Raw genomic sequence first — 9,109 nt, 5'->3', positions numbered from 1 at the left:
GAACCAGGGATTGAACTCAAGCCCTTGTGCTTGCCAGGGAAGCGCTTATTCCACTGAGCCATCTCCCTGGCCCCTATTTTCATTTTCATTCAAAGTGTTTTGCCAGTGTGTAATCTAGTTTTTAATTTCCTGTATATGTTCTTGAATTGCTTCATGCATTCTGTTTCTTTCCTATATTTCTCATTCAAGCATTCCATCATTTTTCTAATCTCATCTATTTTTTATTTGTGTCTTCTTTCAAAGAACTTAGTGATTCTTTCATTATAGTTTTCATTTTTTTTTTACTTTAGAGATTATTTCTGATCTGGTTTTCTCTACACTTTTCTGAAGTTATTTCTTCAGATGCCGTTATTTCAGGTGTGTAACTACCAACTTCTTCTATGCTAGTGTCTCCTGCATTTTTTTCTAGGTGGGCTTGGAGCCTGAGGATGCATTTTTTCCTTCTCTTTGTCATTTTGTATAGCACTGTCTTCTCACATTTGGTGTAGAACTTTGGTGCAGTTATTACCTTAGCACCTACCAATATTATTACACAAGAGAGATTATGTGGTTAAGGAAGTCACAGTTTTGTATTTATAGTACTACAGTTAGGAACACTAATAATGTGTTGTGATATTTAGCACTTTTTGTAAACTAATGTAAGTTTTGTAACTAATGGCTTTGTATTTTTAGGCCATAAGAGCAAACATGACCATGTAGCTAAGCAGATATTAAATTGGGACTTTGTACTTAAATAAGTTCCCCTCAGTTCTGACTTATCACTTCATCTTGATGCACCTAGAGTCTTCTAGGCAGAGTAGTTCACCCCAGTTACCTGTTGTCCCAGAGAGAGAGAGAGAGAGAGAGAGAGAGAGAGAGAGAGAGAGAGAGGATGTTCTCATGGATCTGGGCCTTGCAAAGTGTTTCAACTTACTGGGTCTGGATCTGCCAAGTTCAAACTGGTCTGGGTAGGCATGGCATGGGGTCTTGCTGGTGTACTCAGCTTCTTCCTCCTGCAACATGTGGAAGTGAATCCGCTTTGCCTTTCTGGCAAAATTTTCTCCTCCTGGATTAGCTGGGTGGGTCTGACCCTTAGTCTTTCTGCACAGAGTTCTGGAGCAGGGTTCCACATCAGATCTGTCTGATGGAGGAGGTTTTGAAAGGTGGGTGGGTGGTCCCACATAAATTTTCTTCTCCTGGATTAGTTGGGTGGGTCTGGCCCTTAGTCTCTCTGCACAGAGTTCTGGAGAAGGGTTCCACATCAGTTCTGTCTGATGGAGGAGATTTTGAAAGGTGTGTGGGTGGTCCCACATATATGCAAGGTTTGGGCACTGGCTGGACAAAGGTTCCAGTGAGCAGGAAGGTGGGCCCACATCTGTTCAGGAACCATTCATAATTTTTATCTCTGCAGTAAAATCCTGAGGATTTCTTCATTATCCAATCATTCAAATCCTATCGGTATAAAGAAGAACACCAATTTTATATCTAGCATAACTAGATTCAAAATCCATATTTCCATTTTTGTATTATGCACAAAGTATACTGCTCTACAGAGATATGATATCCATAATTAAATTCATTATTATTCATTATTCAAATTATCTCTACCTTCTTTTCTTCTTTCTTAATTCCTTTTCTGGATTAGTAACATCATCATTAGGAAAAATCATGGTGAATGTCAATAATGTTCACCAATAGTCCTGATTCTCTAATCATAACTTGGAGATATAATGGCATAATGAGAAAAAGTCTACAGTTTTAAACTATCAAAATTTGTGGATTATAATTTAAAACAATATTGTCACATTAGTTGCTTTATTGTTAATTCAGAGAAGTCTTCCATGTAGCCCAATCAAGTAGAGTAGCACTTAATAAATTTGTTTCTCTAAATATTGTAGATATTGAATTTTAACTGTGTAATTTATAATTCAATCCCTCAGTGAGTTTTTAGAAAATCTAGGCTCCTGTGGATTATCTCCTACCCTTTTAAAAAGATGGACATTATTGCTAATATTAAGAAATAAAAATACTATATCATACACTTTCTTGATCACTAGGAGCCATATGTAACATACATATCTATTTATATATTTTTATAAAAGCAGCATTATTTGGCCAATTTTAAAATCAAATTCTTGAATTAATGATGTCTGTCAAAATGGATTTAGCTCATATCACTTATAATAAGAAATATTTTAATACATACTCATACAAAAGGATAATAGAGCCTTTATACTGTTTCTTTTCATTGTATTACTACCAGGAAGTATATCTACATAAGGGTTTGACCTATCTGGCCACAATTTTTCCTTAAAATGCAGGGGCACTTTAGCACTATATCCACACTTGAGGGGATATAGTCAACATGCTAAGAAGGAAATGCCAAAGGAATACTTAAAAATGAAATGTAAATCTCAGTTAATTAGTACCTGAAGTTTGACAAAACTCTGGACATTTTAGCATATATAGCAGGAACTTTTTATCATTAATGTTGTTGTTGTTGAAGCCAACTTGCATGGCTTCAGAACTAATGCATTGGAGGCCTGGAGTCTGAGAGGCCTGTCTCATCTCTGCAACTGGACCACCATCATATTTTTTCAAGCACTTGAAGGAAAAAACAGATGCTTTGTAAAATATAACTGATAAAATTTTAAAATAAAATCTACTCATCAGAAAAAAAAAAAACCTAAAACTTGGTTTCTGGAACCATCAAAGAATGAAGATGGTTGGTCAATTTGTATGTACTCTAAAATAATACAGCAACAGTCCTCCAGATAACCCACTACTATTATGGACTACTGGACTATATTGGATTATTTTGCTGCATTCATGCACCTACAATATTTAAATGGCAATGGAATACCCATTTCTAACAAAACTAAACAAAAAGAAGTGATATAAATGAAGGGCCATTTTGTATCTGTATATACAAAATAAGATAGATACACAGCTACTTTCTCTTAATTCAATGAGAAAAAAGATTTGTACTAATAGTATTTGGACAGGATACCATGTTTGCATCTTGTACTAGGAATAACTACCATGAAGACAACAATATTCAGTGTATCAATTATTGTAACTGTCTTACTAACCTGCTTTGAAACTGTCTCATTGCTATTTGTTTCTCAATAAAATTAATAAAAAACAAAAAGCAAGAAAGAAAATGGCTTGAGTTTATGTACCCTTTGGAAACTACCAATTAGACGGCATGGCTGTTAATTGATTCAGTTTCCTCAGTTTAAAAGATCTGAGTAAATTATACGTACAAAGCATTTATTTTCTCTTCTAGTCATTGTTTTCCTAATAATAACAAAGAGTACTTTCCAAATGCAATAAAACATTGTTTAATTTCTTAGCAGTAATTTGTTGGCCAAAGGAGAACTGACATTTACTCTATGTATGTGCTATAACTCTCACTACACAGCTCAGACTCGTAGTGAGCCTCCTGCTTTCAACCTCCCTAGGGCTGGGATTATAGGCATGTGTCACCACTCCTGGTCTGTGTGGCTAGCTCAGCATGCCCAGGGGTGGGGCCAGTGCAGCACGTGGTGCCTATTGAAACCCCTAATATATATATATATATATATATATGCTTTCATAAAAGCATCAACATGGGAATAATATATAAATATATATACATATAAAGTTAAAGATCAACATGATAAAGAGTATCACCTAATTACTTCATATCACAGAATAGGAAACATTTTCATTTCTATACTTTATCTCTGAATTTGAGATATTCTGAGATCCTGAAAAATAACTCAAAGTTCATTTTCTGATATAGAAAATAGTGAAGGTAATAAAGATTTAATACAAGCAGGGAAAGGTTCTGTTAATAAATTATGTCCTTTGCTGAAAGAGCACACTGCAATTTAATATGGAATTTACATATTTAGCTGTTTTCTGAAAAACGCTTAAGAAAAATAATTTGAATGCAATTTCTTTGGTTTGCTCTCAGTCTGTCATTTTTCACCAACTCTCTATGCATTATATATGTATTTTAATTGCAGTCACTGTATTAATTTACAAGGACTGACATAGCACAGTGCCACAGACTGGCTGGATTAAGTAATAGGAATTCATTTTGCTTTATTTCTGGAGACTGGCAATCCAAGACCAAGACACTAGCAACACTGGATTTCTCTAAGGCCTTTCTATTAAGCCCTCTTGCTGCCCCTCCCATCTTCCCTCTGCTTGTGCATCCACAGGGGCTCTGATTCTTCTTATAATTGTGTGTATCAGTGGACTAAGTCCTATCCTAGTAGCACTGTGTTTGCTTCTTTAAGGTTCCTATCCCTACATATACTTGCACTCTGAGTACTGGGCATTGGGACTGTAGCCCATGGGATGTAGCACCAATTTTGTCACAAAGATGCATTGCTGTGGGTGCATGATTCCCATGTTGATGCTTTAGAATATTTCTATTGATGAATTATTAATTTTTAATTTAATGAGTTTTATTATGTTAAACAATGAGTACTTAACAGGAAAAAATAAAGAATTCAATATTTAATATTTCAGGTGTTTACAAAAAAAAGCATCAAAATTTTCAACCCTAACTGTTTTTGGTACACAAAGCCTAAAAATAACAACAGAAACAAATTCTTATATGAGCTACATAGACTTCTACAAAAATTATTTACTTCATTTATCACCCTGAGGGTCCTCTTCATACTTGACAGGTGATGTTTTCGCTGATGGCTTATGTGCTTTGTTGTCCTGGCCTTTTTGCAGGGCATACTTGACATCTTGCTGTTGTCAGGAGGGCTTTATCATATTTTACAGTGTGTAATTAAGAGTGATGTAATATATCAAGAAAATAAAGTATTAAATTCTTAGTAAGTATTGCCCATTTAGGACAAAGCACCAACATTTTCAGATTAGCTGTGCACTTCCTTACAATACACAAAAGATAACATCAGAAACAAATTCCAGTATGAACTACAATGAGAATACTAATAGATCTCTACAACAAAAATAGTCTTCATTCAATTGTCACGCCCACGGCAATCTTCTCACATGACAGCTGTATGCTCCCTGCACTCACCTGCCTTACACTCACAGTACATGAACTTAGCTCTCCTTTCCTATGTGGCAGGCCATTCTTGTCACTTCTCTTGTCTTTTTGTTCTATCAGGAGCTTTCTACTGTATTGTACAATGTGTACTTAGCAGAAAATAAGGTATTAACAAGGTAAGATATCAAACGTGAAATGAGTGCTTAGAATAGAAAATTTTCACATTAGCTGCTTACTTGCTTAAAAAATCTAAAAGGCAACAGAAATAAAAACCTATATGAACTACAGTGTAAACACAAAAGTCTATCACACAAAGTCTTTGCTTCAGCTGTCACACACGAGGAAGTCTTCACACATGTAAAGCACCTGTTCTGTATATAAGTGTCACTTACATTGATAGCATGTAAGCTTTGTTTTCCTGTCCTTTCCTGTATTGCACATCTTTTAGTTAACATCCTGTAGTTAACATCCTTTTGGTTTTCCTGTTGTCATAACAGGTCTACACGATGCTGTCCCTGCCTGTTCACCTGTCAGCTTATCTGTGTACTCTACAACTTTTCTGTGGAGTTCCCTGGACAGAAATATTTTGTTTTACTTCTGTTGTAAGTGATCTCTTCAGATTTCCAATCTCAATCCTCTAAGAAAATTTATCCACAATATTTTTTACTGTTATTTTTTGTAAATGCTCAAACTATTTATGCCATACATGCTTAGGATTGAGTAAAACACAAGCATTGGGCAATGCTTTGTGTTTCAAGTGACATCATATTTGCTACATAACTCATCAACAACTTCTCTACCCTTGATTTTTTAATAAAAAGTTATCATCTTAGACTTTCATTTTATTTAAGTTTTTCTGTCCTTAGTTTCATTGTGGCTTCACGTTGACATCAGCAGTACTAATTTGTTTTTCTTTGCCATGTATTAGGACAATGTTATATCTTTTTTTTTCCAGTCTGTGTCAGCACACCCTGGGGGTGAGGCTGGCATGGCATGTGTTGCCAGGAATCTAACCACAGTCCCTGAACACTTGCCTAAGCTTGCCTCCACAGGTGCTTTAGACCTCTGAGCTATCTCATCAGCCCCAATATTATGTCTTTCTTAAATTCAAGGATTGTACTATATAATTCTCTGTTTTGAAATTGCAACATTTGATTCAGAATTTCTGCTTCTTTTCTGTGTACAGTTCCTGCACAGGTCAACTTGTACTCTGTTAGGAAATGTTCCATCAATTGGAAACTGGTAAAGCAGATGTTGAATGGGTGATGAGAGCAACAAGTCTGTTCACAACATCATTTGGTTTATTACTGTACCAATGACAGCCTGGTGGCTGAGTTCTAGGACAAATTCTAAATTGAAAACATGATAAGTATTTGCATCCAAAAGAACATATCCTGTAATTTAAAGGGTTTTGGGGATTATACTGCCTGAAGCTACAGCAACCATGAAATGCTTCATGATATTTATTAATAGTCATGTATTCAGATGATGTACAAATTGCTTGACAAATACCCACAAAATGTCAACCATAAGTGGATAGGAGTAGCCAGATTATCAGTTCTTTTTCTTTCTTAAATTATGGTTTCATAATAACTGTGCCTTACTTTTGAATGTAAAATGTATCAATTACATATATACCCATATATACACCCACATCATGCCTTAGTTATTACAATGAGGTAAGAGGCACATCATAATTCATTCCTGGCCATGAAGAAAATCTTTAGGACTGGCCAAGTAGCTCAGCAGATTAAAGCACCTGCTTAGACAGATGCAGGGAATTGCTACTGCACACACCTGTAATCCCAGCCCATGGGAGGCTGAAACAGGAGGATCACGATGAGTCCAATCTATGTAGTGAGACCTTGTAGACTCTGTAGACCCTGTACTAAATGCAAAAATGAAGAAAAGAAAAAAGAAAAACAATCTTTGACTTTGAGATGATATTTAATCAATATTTGTTGAATAAATGCATAGATGTGATTTATTTTGTAAAACAATATTCATATGTTTCACAGGCTTGTCAAATACAACCTCATCAAAACTAAACTTATCCCCTTGATCTCACAAATTGCTTTTTCATCCTTCACATTCTTTCTCTCCTTGTTTTCTTTTTTATTCCTACCAATTAACTTTCAGCTCTTTAAATTCCATCTCTTTAGTTTGTGTTGAGTCCATGCATTCCTTTTTCTTTATATTCCAAAATTTATCTCCCATGTTATTGCAACATATATTCTTGCCATATATATTTCAACAATTGTTATTACATACACATATACATTTTGTAATATATGTTATTGCAATGAGTCACAGCCCTATACACTGATTTACATCTAAATCCTCCAACTCTCCCTTGATTTTGCTCTTGCAACCGCTATTACAGGTTTCTTCTTAACGGAGGACATTCTTTTCGTATCCTTCTTGTCCCACTTGATTTTGGGGATTTGGATAAAGGCAAACTCTTGTGAAATTTTCAATGAAGGGGGCCAGGGAGATGGCTCAGTGGAATAAGTGCTTCCCTGGCAAGCACAAGGGCCTGAGTTCAATCCCCAGTTCCACCAATGAAAAAACAGAAAAGAAATTTTCAATGAATATTGAGTGTTTCTCCTATGTTTTTGTCTGCAAAACCAGCTAAAGAAAAAAATTTAGAAATTTAGAAACATAAAAATAATTGTTAGTAGAGCTTTTACAAAAATTATAATAGTAATTTAAGGAATCATTAGGCTTCATTTTGTGCAAACAAAATGTTACAAGCTATAATAGAAAATATTTACAATAACAACTTTATGAAATACTTGAAATAACAACAATTGTAAAAGAACTGTGAGGAGAAAAACATGAAAACCTAATGGGAAACACAAATACCTTAATAAAAGGAAGAATACTGAATTAATGATTAAATAAATTCAGAAAGATGGTACTTTTTAAGTAATTCTGTAAGTTTTTATTTATCTGATAAAAATACTAATAATGCAATATATCTAAATTTGATATACAGGATTCAAGCATAGAAAATAAATGAGGAAGCAGAGGTCACAGAAGTTATAGGAAAATTATGAGTGATATCTCATTTCCAATATCATAAGAAATTTCTAATAGATTATAGATCTGAATGTGGTTTGAAGCCAAACAGGTAACAAAGGGGGAAGCCAAAGATAAGTTATTTATATAATATACATAGAAATATAGCCTCTTACCTATGACACACACCAGAACCCAGCAAATAAAATGTTAACAAATCAGAATTTTATATATATGAAATTCACTGTTGTCAATGTCCTAGGTGGAAAAGGATATTGCATTCAAAATTAAGAGATTTGAGAAATGTTGATTGAAAAAGTTTACAAAGCAAAGTACAGAATGTGAGAAACACACTAAAGTTGGTACATTGCCTGAGAACTGTTAATAGCAGAACACAGTATTCTCTTTATGCCTGAAGACGTTACATGAGAATCATTTACAGGATCTAGAGAGAACAATTTGTGCTAGAGGGCTGCTTGGGAGAACACAGATGCTTTGCAGGGACAGAACAAGGAATCCAGGAAAAGGCACAGCCTGTCCTCACTTGCCTACTTCCCTCTAGCGTCCTGCCTGCTAGTGCTATTGACCAGTGGAATTCAACCAGAAGCCCTTGGGCCACAGAATTTAACAACAAAATTCTCCCATTGAAGGAGCATGAAGTATACCAATAGACACTGTCAAAGAAAACAGAAAAACAGAAAGTAAGCACATAAAAGATACTTAATATTCTTACTCATTAGGGGGAAACAAGTGGAAATTAAGCCACTAGATACCACTTCATACTTGTTTGAATGACTAATGGGTGAGTTGTATTGACAAGGAAGGCAGAAAAATTGGGATTCCTGTGCACCATTGACAGAAATGTAAAGTGATGCCATCACTATAAAAAATGGTGGGCAGTTCCTCATAAACAAGTGAAAAACCAACCAACCAAAAATCCCCCGAAATTCCACTGTCAAAAGATCCAAAATCAGTCATGAACAGTATTTGTACCTCATTGTTCTAGCAGAATCATTCACAACAGACAATAAGAGAAAGCAGCACCAATTGATAGATAAATGCCTAAACAGAATTTGGTATATATATATA

The sequence above is a fragment of the Octodon degus genome, unplaced genomic scaffold (assembly GCF_000260255.1).
Source record: "Octodon degus isolate 3935 unplaced genomic scaffold, OctDeg1.0 scaffold00030, whole genome shotgun sequence".
Classification (NCBI taxonomy): Eukaryota; Metazoa; Chordata; class Mammalia; order Rodentia; family Octodontidae; genus Octodon; species Octodon degus.
The sequence above is the reverse complement of the archived record's forward strand: the minus strand, read 5'-3'. Positions refer to the sequence as shown.